Consider the following 21071-nt stretch of genomic DNA (forward strand, 5'->3'; position numbering starts at 1 on the left):
TCTTTTGGACAGGGACACTTGAAGAATGCAGGCACTTTGTTAGTGATCTGAATTGCAATGCCTTTAATATCAAACTTACATTTGTTATTTCAGATACAGCAATAGACTTTTTGGATCTCAAACTGTCCATTGAGGATTCTCGCATTACATGCAGCCTCTTTCGGAAGACAACCACTACCAACAGTCTATTACATTATAACAGTTTTCATCCCGGACATCTAAAAAATGGAATCCCGAGGGGCCAATTTCTCCGTTGGAGGAGAAACTGCAGTTCAAATCTGGACTTTGAGTCACAGGCAAGAGATTTGTCCAATCGTTTTAAGAACAGGAGTTATCCTCGTAAAATCATTTCTCAAGCATACCAACATGCCCGTGGCACAGAGAGACAGAATTTGTTGACCAAGAAGGTACGTGAACCTCTTTCTTCGTTACCTTTGATAACCACTTATAACAACCAGTGGTCTGATGTTTTGGACATTTTATCAAACAACTGGGCTATCCTTGCAAATGATAAGAAGATTCTTCCCTTTATTTCCATGTCTCCCAATATGGTAGCAAGAAGAGCCAAAAATCTAAAAGACAATTTATGTCGTAGCAGTTACCAGCGACCAACTACTAAACTGAATCGGGGAACTAAAACTTTTGGTTCATATCCATGTGGTCGCTGTAATATATGTCAATTTATGATAGCACAGGATGGCTACTCAACCTCAGTTTTATCATTTCAGATTCGCCCAAAGAAATTCTTTACGTGCAGGTCACGGAATGTCGTATATGCAATTTTTTGTGGTTGCCCCAAAATCTATGTTGGACAAACTACCCAGGAACTGCGGAGGAGGATGCAACAGCATCTATCCAGTATCTCTACAGCATCTAAAGACCGCGAGAAGAATAAAATACTTACTTTAGTGGCCTCCCATTTCCTGGATGTACATGGAGGAAAAGCAGCTTCCTTTAAAGTGATGGGCCTAGAGTCTGTCCACACAAACATTAGGGGTGGCAATGTTGCACAAGCACTTCTTCGCTGTGAATCCAAATGGATTTTTGAACTTCAAAGCCAGTCTCCTCGTGGCTTGAACGAGGATTTATTATTTACGGGCTTCTACAAACAACTTTAACTTCTCTGATTTGGGATCTGTTGGAAGGAGGTTTTTTTTTTTTCCAAATGCACTTATATCGCTATATGCCTTGGACTGATGCCCTTTTTGAAGCGATGGTTATCATCTTATTTAACCTTCGCTAGATATCTATGAGTACGCTTTGACTATCAATTTTAGGTGGCATAGAGGCATGGTCCGTGGATCTTGTGTCTTTTTTATCGTCTAGGTCTCTTACCCTCTGCTCTGATTGGTAGATTTTAGGACTGTGCTATATATACACTTGATATGGTATTGTAGTATTTACAAGTTCCTTGATGCCTATGCATGGCAGAATTCAGGTTCTAGCTGCAATGCAATATTTCTGTTACTTCATCTATAATTTATGGCCAGCACATGCGTACTTGCTGGTCTACCATCTTTATCCCACTTTTAGCGCACGCGCTTTGGTGGTTGAGTATTGTGTGGTCCTAGCAAAAATTGGTGCTTATTAGTGTTGAGCGATACCGTCCGATACTTGAAAGTATCGGTATCGGAAAGTATCGGCCGATACCGGCAAAGTATCGGATCCAATCCGATACCGATACCCGATACCAATACAAGTCAATGGGACTCATGTATCGGACGGTATTCCTGATGGTTCCCAGGGTCTGAAGGAGAGGAAACTCTCCTTCAGGCCCTGGGAACCATATTAATGTGTAAAAGAAAGAATTAAAATAAAAAATATTGCTATACTCACCTCTCCGAGGGAACCGGCAGCATTGTTTGCTTAAAATTCGCGCTTTTCTTTCCTTACGTGAAGTCCCGGCTTTGTGATTGGTTGCGTCGCAGTCACATGGGCGACGCAACCAATCACAGCAAGCCGTGACGTAATTTCAGGTCCTTAAGGATTTTAAAATTACGTCCCGGCTTTGTGATTGGTTGCGTCGCAGTCACATGGGCGACGCAACCAATCACAAGCCGTGACGTCACGGGAGGCTGGACACGCGCGCATTTTAGAATGCGCGCTTGTCCAGCCTCCCGTGACGTCCCGGCTTGTGATTGGTTGCATCGCGGTCAACCAATCACAAGCCGGGAGGCTGGACACGCGCGCATTTTAAAATGCGCGCTTGTCCAGCCTCCCGTGACGTCCCGGCTTGTGATTGGTTGCATCGCGGTCAACCAATCACAAGCCGGGAGGCTGGACATGCGTGCATTTTAAAATGCGCGCTTGCCCAGCCTCCCGTGACGTCCCGGCTTGTGATTGGTTGCGTCGCGGTCAACCAATCACAAGCCGGGAGGCTGGACACGCGCGCATTTTAAAATTTTTAAAATGCGCGCGTGTCCAGCCTCCCGGCTTGTGATTGGTTGACCGCGACGCAACCAATCACAAGCCGGGACGTCACGGGAGGCTGGACAAGCGCGCATTTTAAAAGGCGCGCGTGTCCAGCCTCCCGTGACGTCACGGCTTGTGATTGGTTGCGTCGCCCATGTGACTGCGACGCAACCAATCACAAAGCCGGGACGTAATTTTAAAATCCTTAAGGGCCTGAAATTACGTCACGGCTTGCTGTGATTGGTTGCGTCGCCCATGTGACTGCGACGCAACCAATCACAAAGCCGGGACGTAATTTTAAAATCCTTAAGGACCTGAAATTACGTCACGGCTTGCTGTGATTGGTTGCGTCGCCCATGTGACTGCAACGCAACCAATCACAAGCCGGGACTTCACGTAAAGGAAAGAAAAGCGCGAATTTTAAACAAAGAACGCTGCCGCTTCCCTCGGTAAGGTGCAGGCTGCGTCGGAGAGGTGAGTATAGCAATATTTTTTATTTTAATTCTCTCTTTTACACATTTTTACATTAATGTTGTTTCGATACCGATACCCGATACCACAAAAGTATCGGATCTCGGTATCGGAATTCCGATACCCGCAAGTATCGGCCGATACCCGATACTTGCGGTATCGGAATGCTCAACACTAGTGCTTATGTATTACTATACTTAGCCAACGCTTTCAGGTATATTTTCAGTCTTTCTTGGGCCCTTATAGCTGCTCCAGTCTCTTTTGAACTGGTAGCGCTTCTGCGTGACGTTCCAGTAATGTGGGCTACGACACTAATGCTAATGTCAATCCTTGGGGCCGGCGCATGCGCAATTGGTATTGAAATGCACTTATATCCTTTATACAATGCGTGCGCATAGACCTTGCCTGGTTTTGTGTTCGGCGCCTGCGCATTATGGCTTTTCGCCGATTCAGCATTAATGTTATCACCGTGGTTCTATTTTGGGACCGGCGCATGTGTAATTGGCATCGCAATTCGTTGTAAATTTTTTACAGATGTGCTGCTTGACTTTGTGTTTGACACCTGCGGACCATTGCTTTATACTGTTATGATCGACATATCATACTTCCGGGTATTTTGGCACCCTCACAGACGATACAAACACCTCTGACTCTGGTATGCGCCTTTACCCATGCTCTTTATACAGCGCGTGCGCATAGTTCTTGCCTGGCTTTTTGCCCGGCGCCTGCGCACTATGGCTTCCAGCCGCCCCAGTTCTAAGGCCATCGCCGTGGCTCTATTTTTGGGCCGACGCATGAGTAATTAGCATTGTAATCTCCTATGACTTTTTTATAACGCGTGCGCAGTTGTGCCGCCTCTCTCTGTGTTCGGCACCTGCGCACTATTGCTCGTTGATGTAATCAGCTTGCCACACTTCCAGGTACTTCAGCGCTCTCACAGTTGATGCAAATCCTTCTGACTCCGGTACGTGCTCTCATTTATATATGTATATATATATATAGACACCTGAGTTGTGCCTCAGGCATACCTTCTCTGCCCGACGAAGCCACCGCTGAGTGGCGATACGCGTTGGGTCTCGGCCCCTTCTCCCCTCTCTCCTGGACTACACTTTGGCTCCCGCAACCTTCTACGGGATAATCTGTCTGCCTGCAGTTATTTGCCGCCCTTCGTAATGTATATTTACATTGTCTTTTTTTCTCCATCTGATTTTGTGCTGGTCATGCTCAATGATGATTATCTACCTGTTCTGCTCATATGTGTGAATCATATATATATTATATCCACATACATGCATAGACATAGCATTTCTTCAGGTAGAATATCTCTATTACCAGTTTTATAGGCCTTATATTCATCTTTTAAGCTGGGATATTTGCATGTTATGGTTTGCTGCCACTTTCATATGGTAGCTTTGAGATACAGGAGACTGATTTATACCCTTTCCGGATAGGAGCTAATTTTAAAGTTGGTTTATATATTGGTCGGTTGTTATTTTTTGCATCTCCAATACCAACTTTGGTTATACTTCTGGGTTGAGCAATTTTTTTTATGTGTGTGGAAAAAAAGGGGGGGGGGGAGCTTACATCAAACAGAGTATCGTTTCTACTTGTGTTTTTTTAAGTGTTTTTATAAATTTTGTAGGTCTGTGTGCACTTTCTAATAAAAGTTTCACTGTTTACATATTTCGGTGGCCTCCCTATCAGCGTATTCTTTCTCTTTCTGCATTTATTACTGTTTCTTGTACGCTGTGGGATCGATCCCGTTTCTGGATTTAAGTCTGTTCCATGGTGCCCTCCACATTCTATATGCAATTAATCGGATACCTAACACCTGGTGATTTTTTGGCTCATATCTGTTCGATCTACCAATCCCATCTTGTAAATGGAGACTTCCTGTGTGTCGCGCTGGACTGTATGCATGGAACGCATGTTGTTCTTTGTTGTGCAGGACAGGAAGTCTTGGGTGGAGACGGAACAGATAAGCACACTCCCTGGTGGTTATGGTAATCAAGTGGGTGGGTATACACATCGCGTATTAGAAGTAAAGGGAAGTGTAATATTGCTTCGTTATGTGTCGTAGTACTAAAAGGGCGTTCCTAATCTTTTAATGTGAAGTGATAATTGTGACTGTGTGAAGTTGCTATTTAATTATTATAAATAGTGATGGGGAATATGTATGTAATAAATATGAAGTGAAGGTGTATATTTTTGTAGAAAAATGATATTGTGAACAGAGGGTAAAAGAAAAAAGAAAGTAATTGTGTATAGTGATTTTAACCTATTCGTTATGTGAATATCAGTGATGGATTTAACAAAAGATTATTCAAAAATGAAACAGAGAATTTAGTGCCATACATTGTTTTCTAATTTTGTGATATAATATTATATTTTTTTATTTTTATTTTTTTTAGCTGCATTACTCCTGACAAAGCAATCATAAACAAACATATAAATATACATATCGTGAACAGTAAAAAATAAAATCTATATAATGTTATAATAAATTAAGAAGTCCAAAAGAAAACTGAAAACATTTTTGGAGCATAACAATTTTTTTTGTTATTCTTTATGTAACTTATCTTACTTGATTATGTAGCTGGTTATATTTGTGTGTACCCTCATTGGTAAATTTAATAGTCCAATTCACGATGTTCTCCATTCACTTAACCAAGGTATTTCCTGAAAAGTGTGTGCTGATATTTCTAATAGGTTATGAATACCAGTCTCTCATTTTGGATAATTTGGATTATTTTTTTCTTTGTTTTTCAGATTATCGTGCAATGGCATCAGTCCAACACATGGCATCGCAATCCTCCATCCCACAGCGGACGCAACAGACCCCAAGGTGAAAAAGGTGCTGATATTTCAATAGGTTTTGGATACCAGTCTCTCAGTCCAGTTAATTTGAATTATTTCTTTTTTTTCCTCTTTCTTTGTTTTTCAGGTCACCGTGCAGAGGCATCAGTCAAAAACATGGCACCACAATCCTCCATCTCACAATGGACGCAGCAGACCCCCAGGTGAAAAAGTTGACCTGTATGTTGTTCTTGAACTGATGTACAAGGCAAGGAATTGACCAGATTATAGGAAAACTAAAATGTAATAAAATATAAATTAAAAACAGATAAAAAAATGTAATAAAATAAACACTTATTGCACACTTATTGTATAGATACAGGATTGGTATTACAAGAATGCATTAAAACCTACATTTTCATTTAACCCTTGTGGTTGTAAGGTTCCAAGACTATAAATCCATTTGCTTTCAACTTGAGCTAAAATCTTTCCCAAATCACCCCCTCTGATCCCCAGGGAAACTTGATCTATGACTTTTATTTTAATGTCTAGGGGATTGCTACCATGATGTAGTTTGAAATGTCTGGGCAGGGTTTTTATGGTACTCTTCTGTAGCGATGGATTTTTTAATGTCTCTCACATGTTTGCATGTCCGTATTTTAAGCTCTCGTGTGGTTAAACCTAATGGCAACTGTGCATTATCATTATCCCCCACATCTTCCGATATGACTTGACCTTCCCCAAAGTGGCTTTCTCCTGGCCGTGGGTGCTCAAATGTTTGGGCATCACTGCACTCCACCTCCTCATGACCCTCTTTAATGGTGCATGTTGAGAAGCCTGACAAATTACAAGGGAATTTAGGCTGTTCTTCATAGTGGCCAGCATTGGGGTCATATATCTCCTGGGACTCTTGATGGTGGGAGGAAGAAGGACCAGGTTGGAGATTCAGAGGCCCAGCCTCTTGGCTACAGAGACTGGACCGTGTGGAAGACTTCGTGGTGCTGCTTGTCAACACACTGGATCCTATGTCTGCCATCCAACCTACAACATCATTGCATTTATCTGGGTTCGTTAGTGGTGCAGCGCGCTGACCGAATTTTGACAGGAACCTAGAACGAGATCCAGGCACCACCACCTTCATGTCCCTTAACGCCATCCTTTCTCATATTGAATGCTCTATTCTTATAAAAAAAAACATTTCCTGGCTTTATTTTTGGCAAGTACCATCATAGAGGTGTTATGTACAAATTCGATTAATCTAGCAATGTGTGGCTATTTTCTTTAAGATATCACCTTTATTACACATGGCAACAGCAGACTGACGAAAATTAGAGGTGAAGAGTCATGTTTGCATATCTCAGCAGGCTTTGCACCAGTCGCACAACTGCTAGGTAAAGATAAGCTATTTATTAAAAAATTATGACTTTTTTAATGCCTGTTGTAATAACTGAAAAGTGTATTGTGAGGTCCCCATCATGGTGTCTTTCAGCATGTATGATATAGACCCCTTGGGGTAATGGTAATTTTTGGAAACCTTTGTACATTGTGCACAGGCCTCTCAATCTCTATATATTCTATTACTATAATTTGTTTATTGTGTTTTTCTTCTCATGGACTCTTTCAGCATGTATCTGGTAGCCTGATGTTGTTTATTGGGTTTGCACTTGGACATTTTGGAACATAAATGCATTGATATGCTCCTCACAATTCTTCAGGTTTCAGCCTTACACAGAATAATATTAGTAATGAAACATGCGCTATATACAGCTCTGGCAAAAATTAAGAGATCAGTGCAAAATGTTCAGTTTGTCTGATTTTTCTCTTTATAGGTATATTTTGAGTAAAATGTAAATTGTTAATTTATTCTATAAACTTCTGACAACACGTCTACGAATTTCCAAGCAATACATTTTGTATTTGTTTTTGTGAAAAGGAGAAATGGTCAGAATTAAAAAAAAATGCAGTGCTTTCAGACATCAAATAATTCAAAGAAAACAAGTTCATAATTATTTAGAAACAACAATACTAATGTTTTAACTAGGGAAGAGTTCAGAAATCAATATTTTGTGGAATAACCATGATTTTTAATCACAGCTGTCATGCGTCTTGGCATGCTTCACACCAGTCTTTCACAGTGCTTTTGGTGCAAAAATGTAAGCAGTTCTTTGTTTGATGGCTTGTGACTATACATCATCCTCTTGATTACACTCCAAAGGTTTTCAATGGGGTTCAGCTCTGGAGATTGGGCTGCCCATGACAGGGTTTTGATGTGGTGGTCTCTTAATTTTTGCCAAAGCTGTATATGCTGCTACTTCGAAAGTCTTAGCCACACATCTCTTTATAAAGGAAAAGTCGACATAAAACCTCTGTAAGCATACGCCATATACTGCTCATATACGCAGCACCCCAGTAGGTGGGCGGAACGCCTGGGTGCAAAATCTGTTTCTGAGGGTGAAACCACTGGCCCACCCCTGTGTTACATCAGCAACCACGTCCAGTTGGTTGTCCCAGCGCAGTGTTCAGTTGTCCCTTGTCAGCATATGCAGGTGCTTCTCACAAAATTAGAATATCATCAAAAATTTAATTTATTTCTGTTCTTCAATAGAGATGAGCGAACATTACAAAAAAAATGGTGGTGAGGTATTGGCCAGTTTCTGCATATATTAAGCACGTCTAAGGCTACTTTCACACTTGCGTCCGTAGCTAAGCGTCGGGCCGACGTACCGACGCACGTTGTGAAATTTGTGCACGACGTGGGCAGCGGATGCAGTTTTTCAATGCATCCACTGCCCATTCTGAAGTGCGGGGAGGAGGGGGCGGAGTTCCGGCCACGCATGCTCGGTAGAAAATGGCGGATGCGACGTACGAAAAAAATTTCCCTTGAACGTTTTTTCGTGATGACGGTTGTTATGGTTTCCAATGGCAAGGAAACATCAGAAGCATAGAATAAACGGACAAGCTCTCGGGTGATGGAAACTAGAGCTGACCGCGATGCTAAACCTACACACCACACTAGAAGTAGCCAGGGGGCATTCCTGCGTTGTCTCTAGATGCCGCGCGCCAGCCGGAGAACTAACTACCCCTGGTAGAAGAAAACACAGTCCTGGCTTGCCTCCAGAGAATGTCCCCACAGGAGATAGCAGCCCCCCACATATAATAACGGTGAGAGCAGATGAAAAGACACACGTAGTATGAAAGCAGATTTAGCACAGAGAGGCCCGCTAACTAAATAGCAGAAAGATACAACAGAGGACTTCGCGGTCAGCTGCAAAACCCTTCAAAACACCATCCTGAAATTACCTTAACTCATGTGACAACTCATGCCACTGGAGTGGTAATTTCAGCCCAACAAGAGCTTCCAGCTGCAGAGATTCGCTATATAAAAATAAAAATGAATAATATTATTTATTTATTATTGGTCATTGGCACTCCTGTCTCTTTCCTTTGAGGAGGCTGCTTCCAAGTAAAACGAGGCTTGTACATGTTCCTGACATGGGTTTCAGGCCTGACAGACTGAGCACAATACAGGCCCTCGCTTGTTACACTGTATTCAGAATTTAATTCTAATGCTTCTGGTGTCTGGTAGAATCCAATTTCCTGACATTGATCATACAGCTCCCCCAACTCCTGTATTATATTCACCTTACAGCGGCTTCACCCACTATGACAGTGGCTCCATTGGGATGCGGTGGCCAAAATGAACTGTGGAGCTCACAAAACTCACGGCACCTGCTGGCCCTCTGAAAATGTGAAGAGAGGGCCGCATAATGACATGGCGGTGGACATGGTGGTGGTGTGGCGGGCAAATCTCAAAATTCAAATGGGCATGTTTTAGCTGGCATTGTAAAGTGATGAGGAATATGTATTCCACTATCTGGCTAACTATTTGGCATGAGGAAGGGACCTCCCAAATGTAGGAGTGAGAGACCTCACAAATGTAAAATGAAAAACTAAAGCCAAACGGCTCCATACGAACATATGCTAAAGGGGAGGTATAATTTTTAAATAATTTTTATTTTGCGTTATATACATGTAATTATGAAGGAAATACTGTTTCTTAGCATTTTTCCCTGTAAAAAAAGATTTGGGTTTGGTTTGGTAGGTCTTTTTAAAAATCTGTAAAACTGGTACAATAGTCTGACAACATTATTCCCAGATACTATATGTGAGTCAGAGAGGCATGCAGCATCTTCTCCATGCTGTTCCCATTTAGTTTTAGCTCTTTCCCATCCATTTCAGCTTTTTTCTCATTCCCCCAGATCTGTTTGTTGGGTCCAGCAGAAAAATATTCGGCTTTCCCACTGACTTGCCTTGGATTTGCTATTCGGTAAGAATACACGGATATTACAAATTGTTTGTGCCGATTTTCCTGAATCCGAATATTTCACTATTCGCTCATCACCGGTTATAACCATTTCATTTTCTAATCACAGTCAGGTTTCATCATTGCTTCCCTTCCATTTCGTGCATCTCTCAGTGGACGCTCCATAGGACACATCAGGGATTTTACACACGTTTCCATCTGAATTGCACACAAAATACATATTATCCAGCTGTATATCTGTTTATTGCTGCTCGTGAGCTGAACAACACATCTGCAGATATTATGGCCACAAATATTATTCTCTTGCTACAAATAATGAATCCAATAGAGTTAAGAGCCAGATGTTGTGACGCAGCCCCCCATGTTATCATTCCGGCTCCTGATCTAATACACAAACCTCAGCATTCTGTAGATACACTCAGCCAGACGAAGAAGTAACTTAAAACATATTCGTTCACGCAAAAATACCTAAAAATAAGATGCAAGTGCACAGAGGTAAGAGGAATTAATCTAAATGTGCTATATCAACCCTCAGAAACCTCATTATACCACAATGCAAGTCAGCGAAGCAAGCAGAGGGCTCCCTCTAGTGGCACTGAAAAATACTGCAGCCAAGCCCTCAATAGCCATGTTACTCAAGTGTAGCAAGAGCCGCAGTCTATAGATGTCCTGAATAGCCAAGTATTTTACATAAAATCATTCCCAGGTATTGTTTGCTACTGTATCTAAAGCTTCCTATATGGAACAGCACTCTGCCATTAATACATTCATGAATTCCACCTTTAAAAAGAGAAAGTACTTAGTTTACAGCTGTGATCAAAATTGACTAAGCCCATCCATCAGTGATGAGATGGGAACCTAATTCTGTTGACTCACCTATGTCTGAGAGAGATGGATGGATAAGGTTTCATGACTTAGGGTACCGTCACACAGTGCCATTTTCATCGCTACGACGGCACGATTCGTGATGTGCCAGCGATATACTTACGATCTCGCTGTGTCTGACACGCTACTGCGATCCGGAACCCCGCTGAGAATCGTACGTCGTAGCAGATCGTTTGAAACTTTCTTTCGTCGTCTAGTGTCCCGCTGTGGCGGCATGATTGCATCGTGTGACACAGGTTGTATACGATGTGTGCACAGTAACCAACGGCTTCTACATCGCAAATACGTCATGAAATTATCGCTCCAGCGCCGTGTATTGCAACGTGTGACCGCAGTCTACGACGCTGGAGCGATAATCATACGACGCTGCAACGTCACGAATCGAGCCGTCGTACCGATGAAAATGGCACTGTGTGACGGTACCCTAGAGAAAATCACAGCACCCAGTGCACAATGCAGAAACATTGCATAAGCCTATCACCTGTGCACTGGGGCATCTGACCGCCCACTGGACCAGCCACCCTATCCACCCATTTCTCCTACAAAGGTTTTCATTGTAGTATAGTTGGATCCTATCTCTTCTCCAGGTTTATTTGAGGCCAGGTTAGCTACATAGAGAAGTGAGTAGCTACAATTACGGGATCGGAGGTCATTTAGTTGCTAGCAGATGGGCTTGTGCAATTTTGATGAAAATTGTAAACTAGATACTGTATATCTTATTTTTTACATGTGTAAAAATAGTGGCATTCATACATTTATTAATTGAAGATTGCTACTGCATAGAGTTCATATGCAGAAGTGGACTAAATCATTATTTCCCTTTTATGTACAAAAAAGCACAGCAGCACTCTGTGAAAGCATAGACATATAGTGTCAATGGAAATAACAACTTACAATAGTATTGTCCCTCAGCAAGATGTACTTACAAAAAAAGCAAAGGTTCTTAGCGCATAAATTGGCCAATTCATGTGTGCTCGTCAACCACGTCAAGGTGACACTTCTCTGACGGGTCCTATCATAACTAGTGATGAGCGAATATACTCGTTACTCGAGCATAAGTACATGTGGGGGTTGCCTGGTTGCTAGGGAATCCCCACATGTACTTATGCTGGCTAACAGATGTAAATCATTCAGCTGCGGCAAGAAAAACTAAATCTCCGAGTACTAAAAAATACTCGAAGGACCCCCAAGCGTGGTCGGGAAATCTCGAGTAACGAGTATATTCGCTCATCGCTAATCATATCCCTTCCCTATCCTACTGTACATGTCACTTTCGGGATAAAGAACCTACAATAATGGACAAACATATTTCTCCTGGGCTGCAAGCCTACAATTTGAATGGGCAAGTAGAATTGGTTGAGAACACCTATTTCCTTTTAGTAAATAAAGAAAAACCTGCAATGGTATCTGAACCAACTTAACAATTATATATTTTTTTAATTTAAATTTACCAAATGGACTATAATGCTGGTCCCTTATAAAAAAAACTGAAAATAATTTGACCATAGGGAAATGTGAAACTAAAGGTACCGTTACACTAAACGACTTAGCAACGATCACGACCAGCGATACGACCTGGCCGTGATCGTTGGTAAGTCGTTGTGTGGTCGCTGGGGAGCTGTCACACAGACAGCTCTCTCCAGCGACCAACGATCAGGGGAACGACTTCGGCATCGTTGAAACTGTCTTCAACGATGCCGAAGTCCCCCTGCAGCACCCGGGTAACCAGGGTAAACATCGGGTTACTAAGCACAGGGCCGTGCTTAGTAACCCGATATTTACCCTTGTTACCATTGTAAAAGTAAAAAAAAAAAACAGTACATACTCACATTCTGATGTCTGTCACGTCCCCCGGCGTCCAGAGGGTTACGCGCTGCTGCTCAGAGCTTCCTGCACTGAATGTGTCAGCGCCGGCAGTAAAGCAGAGCACAGCAGTGACGTCACTGCTGTGCTCTGCTTTACGGCCGGCGCTGACAGGCGCTGAAGGATAAAGCTCTCTGCAAGATCTCAAGTGGTGCGTATCTCTCTGAGTAGCCGCTTTCACATGAATGGCTGCGCTGCAATGCTCAGCAGGGCTTGCTCCTCTCTGGGTGTCAGCCAACACCAGGATGTCTGTACTGCAATGCTCTGTCTCACGTACGTTCCTCTGCTCACCCGCTGGTATGGATGTCTCTTGAACGGCCGCTCTGTCTCTGTGCGCCGCGGCCTGTTGCTGCAGTCTGCACCTGTCTTGTGTTCTGTCGGGAAGCCCGTCTCTGTTCTTGCGCTGCACCTTTTTGACTTACTGTCCCTGCCATGTCCCCTTTACCTAGGTTATTGGCTCACTTCGGCTTGAATTGCATTCATTCCAGCAACAGGAGGTGTGGCCCCAGCAGTTCCAGACCCGGCGTTTCAGCAGCCGGGTCCTCCCTTCTACATGTGCACACAGCCTAAAATTTTAGACAAATTTTTTGAGGCTTCTATAGCAACGAAATCTAACCAAGAATATCTAACACCCTATGGATGAGGGATATAAGACCAATTCATTTTTAAACAAGTTTTTTGAGGGTTGCATACCAATGAAATGCAGTCTATGGGTGAGCACTAGTGTTGAGCATTCCGATACTGCAAATATCGGGTATCGGCCGATATTCGCTGTATAGGAATTCCGATACCGAGTTCCGATATTTTTGTGATATCGGAAATCGGAATCGGAAGTTCCTATTACTTTCCAGGCGTGTGCGGTGCGTATGGTGCGTAAGGAGAGGAGACTCTCCTTCAGGCCCTGGGATCCATATTCATGTAAAAAATAAAGAATAAAAATAAAAAATATGGATATACTCACCCCTCCGACGGACCCTGGACCTCAGCGGTGCAACCGGCAGCCTCCGTTCCTAAGAATGCAGAGAGTGTAGGACCTGCGATGACGTCGCGGTCTTGTGATTGGTCGCGTGACCGCTCATGTGACCGCTCACGTGACCGCGACGTCATCGAAGGTCCTTCACTCTCTGCATTCTTAGGAACGGAGGCAGACGCTTGCAGCGGTGACAGCCAGGGCTCGTCCGAGGGTGAGTATATCCATATTTTTTATTTTTATTCTTTATTTTTTACATGAATATGGATCCCAGGGCCTCAAGGAGAGTTTCCTCTCCTTCAGACCCTGGGAACCATCCAGGATCATTTCCGATATTTGTGTCCCATTGACTTGTATTGGTATCGGGTATCGGTATCGGCGATATCCGATATTTTTTGGATATCGGCCGATCCAATCTGATACCGATACTTTCAAATATCGGAAGGTATCGCTCAACACTAGTGAGCACTATAATACCAATACATATTTTAGCATGTTTTTTGAGGCTTATGTAGCAACTAGTGATAAGCGTGTATGCTCGTTGCTCGAGTTTCTCCGAGCATGCTCGGGTGGTCTCCGAGTATTTTGGCGTGCTCGGAGATTCAGTTTATGTTGACGCAGCTGCATGATTTTCGACTGCTAGACAGCTTCAATACATGTGGGGATTGCCTGTTTGTTAGGCAAAGAATGTCTGGCCAGATTTTACAGCTGTGAGATGGAGCTGCAAGTTTCTAATCTGCATAGAATGGGTTGTTAACCTCTTCAGCACCAAAAGAAACAAAATCCAATCCATTTAATATGAAACACAAACACACAGGCTAAATGGAAGATCTTAGATTCACAATAAGTAGTGACCCGCTCATGACATTTCGTTGCTACTAGTGATTGATGAGCGAGTATGCTCGTTACTTGAGTTTCTCTGAGCATGCTCGGGTTGTCACTAGAAAAAGTGTGGCTAATCCAGACTTTGTTCATTTTGCATGAGTGTGAGCCTGTCTGCATTCTCAGTTGAAAGGCAACAGTGCCTGTCTGTTATGACTCTGCAGTGGCACTAAAAACACGCTCAGACAAGATGCTAATGGCAGGGCAGCATGATACTACCAAGATATAGAAGGATAGCTCTTGCCAGGTGTCCAGTTTGAGACCCAATAATTGAACATCACAAAGGAAGTAGGGAATACACTGGTTTGGTCAGCCAGGTATTGCTTGACCATCTTTAAAAACTTTTCCCTTTTTGTCAAAATTACCCGGTCATCAGGCCCTGGACATTGAGCTTTTGGAGTTGAGGCAGGGGTGAGACTGGGCTGCCCCCTGAGTTCACTTCTGTATGGTTTTTGTTATGGACCTGGTGGTTAGGAGCACCCGAAATGACCTGATGGTTAAAATGGAAAACCTGGGACAAGCTCTGAGGAAGTGGTAACTCTACTGACCGCAATCCCTAATCCTATCACACACACTAGAAATAGCCGTGGAGCGTACCTAACTCTCCCTAGACGCTTCTTCACAGCCTAAGAGCTAACTACCCCTAAAGATAGAAATAGCAGCCTACCTTGCCTCAGAGAAATTCCCCAAAGTAAAGGTAGCCCCCCACAAATATTGACTGTGAGTTAAGAGGAAAGTAACAAACACAGGAATGAAACAAATTTTAGCAATGGAGGCCGAATCTTCTCTAGAAAGACAGAGGATAGGAAAGGGAACTATGCGGTCAGTATTAAAAACTACAAAAACCACGCAGAGTGTGCAAAAAGACCTCCACACCGACTCACGGTGTGGAGGTGCAGCTCTGCACCCCCAGAGCTTCCAGCTAGCAAGGAAATATCATAATAGCAAGCTGGACTGGAAACATAACATGTACTGAGAAATAAATTCAAAAACCAATGGACAGCAAATGAACTAGCGAGGACTTAGCTTCTGCTGGAGTAGACAGGTCATCTGAGAAATCCAAGAGAGATCTGAACCAGTACTGAGACATTGACAGCTGGCATGAACTAACGACCTGGGCAGAGTTAAATAGGGAAGCCAGCAGCAGCACTAAACGAGGGCAGCTGAGAAAGCCAAGCTCAAAGATCAGCAGTTCCACTCAAAGCCACCAGAGGGTGTCCAAGGACAGAACTCACCAAAGTACCATTCACGACCACAGGAGGGAGCCCGAGAACGGAATTCACAACAGTACCCCTTCCTTGAGGAGGGGTCTCCGAACCCTCACCAGAGCCCCCCGGCCGATCAGGACGAGCCAAATGAAAGGCATGAACCAAATCGGCAGCATGGACATCAGAGGCAACAACCCAGGAATTATCCTCCTGACCATAGCCCTTCCATTTAACCAGGTACTGAAGCTTCCATCTCGAAATACGAGAATCTAAAATCTTCTCCACCACATACTTCAACTCCCCCTCAACCAACACCGGAGCAGGAGGGTCAACGGAAGGAACCATAGGCGCCACATATCTCCGCAACAACGACCTATGGAACACATTATGGATGGCAAAAGAAGCTGGAAGGGCCAAACGAAACGACACAGGATTGATAATTTCAGAAATCTTATAAGGACCAATGAAACGAGGCTTGAACTTAGGAGAAGAAACCTTCATAGGAACATAATGAGAAGACAACCAAACCAAATCCCCAACACGAAGTCGGGGACCAACACAGCGACGGCGGTTAGCAAAACGTTGCGCCTTCTCCTGAGACAACGTCAAATTGTCCACCACATGAGTCCAAATTTGCTGCAACCTGTCCACTACAGAATCCACACCAGGTCAGTCAGAAGGCTCAACCTGCCCTGAAGAAAAACGAGGATGAAAACCAGAATTACAAAAAAAAGGCGAAACCAAAGTAGCAGAACTAGCCCGATTATTAAGGGCGAACTCGGCCAATGGCAAGAAGGTCACCCAATCATCCTGATCAGCAGAGACAAAGCATCTCAGATAGGTCTCCAAGGTCTGATTAGTTCGTTCGGTTTGGCCATTTGTCTGAGGATGGAACGCTGAAGAAAAAGACAAATCAATGCCCATCTTAGCACAAAAGGACCGCCAAAACCTAGAAACAAACTGGGAACCTCTGTCCGACACAATGTTCTCCGGATTGCCATGCAAACGAACCACATGCTGAAAAAATAATGGAACCAAATCAGAGGAGGAAGGCAATTTAGGCAAGGGTACCAAATGGACCATCTTAGAAAACCGATCACAAACCACCCAGATGACAGACATCCTTTGAGAGACAGGAAGATCAGAAATAAAATCCATGGAAATATGCGTCCAGGGCCTCTTCGGGACAGGCAAAGGCAAAAGCAACCCACTGGCACGAGAACAGCAAGGTTTGGCCCGAGCACAAGTCCCACAGGACTGCACAAAAGAACGCACATCCCGTGACAAGGAAGGCCACCAAAAGGACCTAGCAACCAAATCTCTGGTACCAAAAATCCCAGGATGACCAGCCAATACTGAACAATGAACCTCAGAAATAACCCTACTAGTCCATCTATCAGGGACAAACAGTTTCTCCACTGGACAGCGGTCAGGTCTATCAGCCTGAAACTCCTGCAGCACCCGCTGCAAATCAGGGGAGATGGCAGACAAAATCACCCCCTCTTTGAGAATACCAGCCGGCTCAGAGACTCACGGAGAATCAGGCAAAAAACTCCTAGAAAGGGCATCAGCCTTCGCATTCTTAGATCCCGGAAGGTATGAGACCACAAAATCGAAACGGGAGAAAAACAGTGACCATCAAGCCTGTCTAGGATTCAACCGCTTGGCGGACTCGAGGTAAGTCAGATTCTTGTGATCAGTCAAGACCACCACGCGATGTTTGGCTCCCTCAAGCCAATGTCGCCACTCCTCGAATGCCCACTTCATAGCCAACAACTCCCGATTGCCGACATCATAATTACGCTCAGCAGGCGAAAACTTTCTAGAAAAGAAAGCACTCGGCTTCATCAAAGAGCCATCAGAACTTCTCTGAGACAAAACAGCCCCTGCCCCAATCTCAGAAGCATCAACCTCGACCTGAAAAGGGAGCAAAACATCTGGCGGACGCAACACAGGGGCCAAAGTAAAACGACGTTTAAGCTCCTGAAAAGCCTCCACAGCCGCAGAGGACCAATTCACCACATCAGCGCCTTTCTTCGTCAAATCAGTCAAAGGCTTAACCACACTAGAAAAATTAGCGATGAAGCGACGGTAAAAATTAGCAAAGCCCAGGAACTTCTGAAGACTCTTCACAGATGTAGGTTGAGTCCAATCATAAATGGCCTGAACTTTAACAAGGTCCATCTCGATAGTAGAAGGAGAAAAAATGAAGCCCAAAAAGGAAACTTTCTGAACTCCAAAGAGGCATTTAGACCCCTTCACAAACAACGCATTAGCACGAAGGACCCGGAACACCATCCTGACCTGCCTCACATGGGACTCCCAATCATCCAAAAAGACCAAAATATCATCCAAATATACAATCATGAACCTATGCAGATACTTCCGGAAGATGTCGTGCATAAAGGACTGAAACACAGATGGGGCATTAGAAAGCACGAATGGCATCACCAGGTACTCAAAATGGCCCTCGGGCGTATTAAATGCTGTTTTCCATTCATCGCCCTGTTTAATACGCACAAGATTATACGCCCCTCGAAGGTCAATCTTGGTAAACCAACTAGCCCCCTTAATCCGAGCAAACAAATCAGACAACAGAGGCAAAGGGTACTGAAATTTGACCGTGATTTTATTGAGAAGGCGGTAATCTATACAGGGTCTCAAAGAGCCATCCTTCTTGGCCACAAAAAAGAACCCTGCTCCCAACGGTGACGAAGACGGGTGAATATGTCCTTTCTCCAAGGACTCCTTTACATAACTCCGCATAGCGGCATGTTCTGGCACAGATAAATTAAACAGACGGCCCTTAGGGAACTTACTAACAGGAATCAAATTAATAGCGCAATCACAGTCCCTATGAGGAGGTAGGGCACTGGACTTGGGCTCATCAAATACATCCTGGTAATCCGACAAAAACTCAGGAACTTCAGAAGGAGTGGAAGAAGAAATTGACATCAAAGGAACATCACTATGTATCCCTTGACAACCCCAACTAGACACAGACATTGATTTCCAATCCAGTACTGGATTATGAACCTGTAACCATGGCAAACCCAACACGACAACATCATGCAAATTATGCAACACCAAAAAGCGAATATTTTCCTGATGTGCGGGGGCCATGCACATGGTCAGCTGAGTCCAGTACTGAGGTTTATTCTTGGCCAATGGCGTAGCGTCAATCCCCCTTAAGGGAATAGGAATCTGCAAAGGCTCCAAGAAAAAACCACAGCGCCTAGCAAACTCCAAGTCCATCAAATTCAGAGCAGCGCCCGAATCCACAAATGCCATAACAGAGTAGGACGACAATGAGCAAATCAGAGTAACAGATAAGAGAAATTTAGGCTGCACAGTACTAATGGTGACAGATCTAGCGAACCTCTTAGTGCGCTTAGGACAATCAGAGATAGTATGAGAAGAGTCACTACAGTAAAAACACAGCCCATTCTGACGTCTGTGTTCTTGCCGTTCAGCTCTGGTCAAAGTCCTATCACATTGCATAGGCTCAGGCCTCTGCTCAGAGGACACCGCCAAATGGTGCACAACTTTGCGCTCGCGCAAACGCCGATCAATCTGAATGGCCAAGGACATTGACTCATTCAGACCAGCAGGCGTGGGGAACCCCACCATAACATCTTTAAGGGCTTCAGAAAGACCCTTTCTGAAAATTGCTGCCAGGGCACACTCATTCCATTGTGTAAGCACAGACCACTTTCTAAACTTCTGGCAATATACTTCTGCCTCATCCTGACCCTAACATAGAGTCAGCAAGATCTTTTCTGCCTGATCCACAGAATTAGGTTCGTCATAAAGCAATCCAAGCGCTAGAAAAAATGCATCTACATTAAGCAATGCAGGATTTCCTGGCTCAAGGGAGAATGCCCAGTCTTGCGGGTCACCACGCAACAAAGAAATAACAATCTTTACTTGCTGAATGGGGTCACCAGAGGAGCGGGGTTTCAGAGCAAGAAACAGTCTGCAATTATTTTTGAAATTCAAAAATTTAGATCTATCCCCAGAAAACAAATCAGGAATTGGAATTCTAGGCTCTAACATCGGATTCTGAACTACATAATCTTGAATACTCTGTACCCTGACAGCGAGTTGATCCACACAAGAGGACAAACCCTGAATATCCATATCTACACCTGAGTCCTGAACCACCCAGGGGTTAAGGGGAAAAGAAAGACAACACAAGCAGCAAAGAAAAAAAAATTGACTCAGAACTTCTCTTTTCCCTCTTTTGAGATGCATTAACACTTTGTAGGCCAGCTGTACTGTTATGGACCTGGTGGTTAGGAGCACCCGAAATGACCTGATGGTTAAAATGGAAAACCTGGGACAAGCTCTGAGGAAGTGGTAACTCTACTGACCGCAATCCCTAATCCTATCACACACACTAGAAATAGCCGTGGAGCGTACCTAACTCTCCCTAGACGCCTCTTCACAGCCTAAGAGCTAACTACCCCTAAAGATAGAAATAGCAGCCTACCTTGCCTCAGAGAAATTCCCCAAAGTAAAGGTAGCCCCCCACAAATATTGACTGTGAGTTAAGAGGAAAGTAACAAACACAGGAATGAAACAGATTTTAGCAATGGAGGCCGAATCTTCTCTAGAAAGACAGAGGATAGGAAAGGGAACTATGCGGTCAGTATTAAAAACTACAAAAACCACGCAGAGTGTGCAAAAAGACCTCCACACTGACTCACGGTGTGGAGGTGCAGCTCTGCACCCTCAGAGCTTCCAGCTAGCAAGGAAATATCATAATAGCAAGCTGGACTGGAAACATAACCTGTACTGAGAAATAAATTCAAAAACCAATGGACAGCAAATGAACTAGCGAGGACTTAGCTTCTGCTGGAGTAGACAGGTCATCTGAGAAATCCAAGAGAGATCTGAACCAGTACTGAGACATTGACAGCTGGCATGAACTAACGACCTGGGCAGAGTTAAATAGGGAAGCCAGCAGCAGCAATAAATGAGGGCAGCTGAGAAAGCCAAGCTCAAAGATCAGCAGTTCCACTCAAAGCCACCAGAGGGTGTCCAAGGACAGAACTCACCAAAGTACCATTCACGACCACAGGAGGGAGCCCGAGAACGGAATTCACAACAGGTTTTGCCATTGACCCATTTTTGAGATCACTGCAGGAGTGTGACTTTCAGGGAGTGCCAGTCCCCCACTGCTTACCTCTGATGGTTGTTGCCTACATAGATGATGTGCTGTTTGTGATATCTGATTCATCTGATTCTCACTAGGTGC

This window comes from Ranitomeya variabilis, chromosome 1 (assembly GCF_051348905.1).
Source record: "Ranitomeya variabilis isolate aRanVar5 chromosome 1, aRanVar5.hap1, whole genome shotgun sequence".
In the NCBI taxonomy this organism is placed as follows: domain Eukaryota; kingdom Metazoa; phylum Chordata; class Amphibia; order Anura; family Dendrobatidae; genus Ranitomeya; species Ranitomeya variabilis.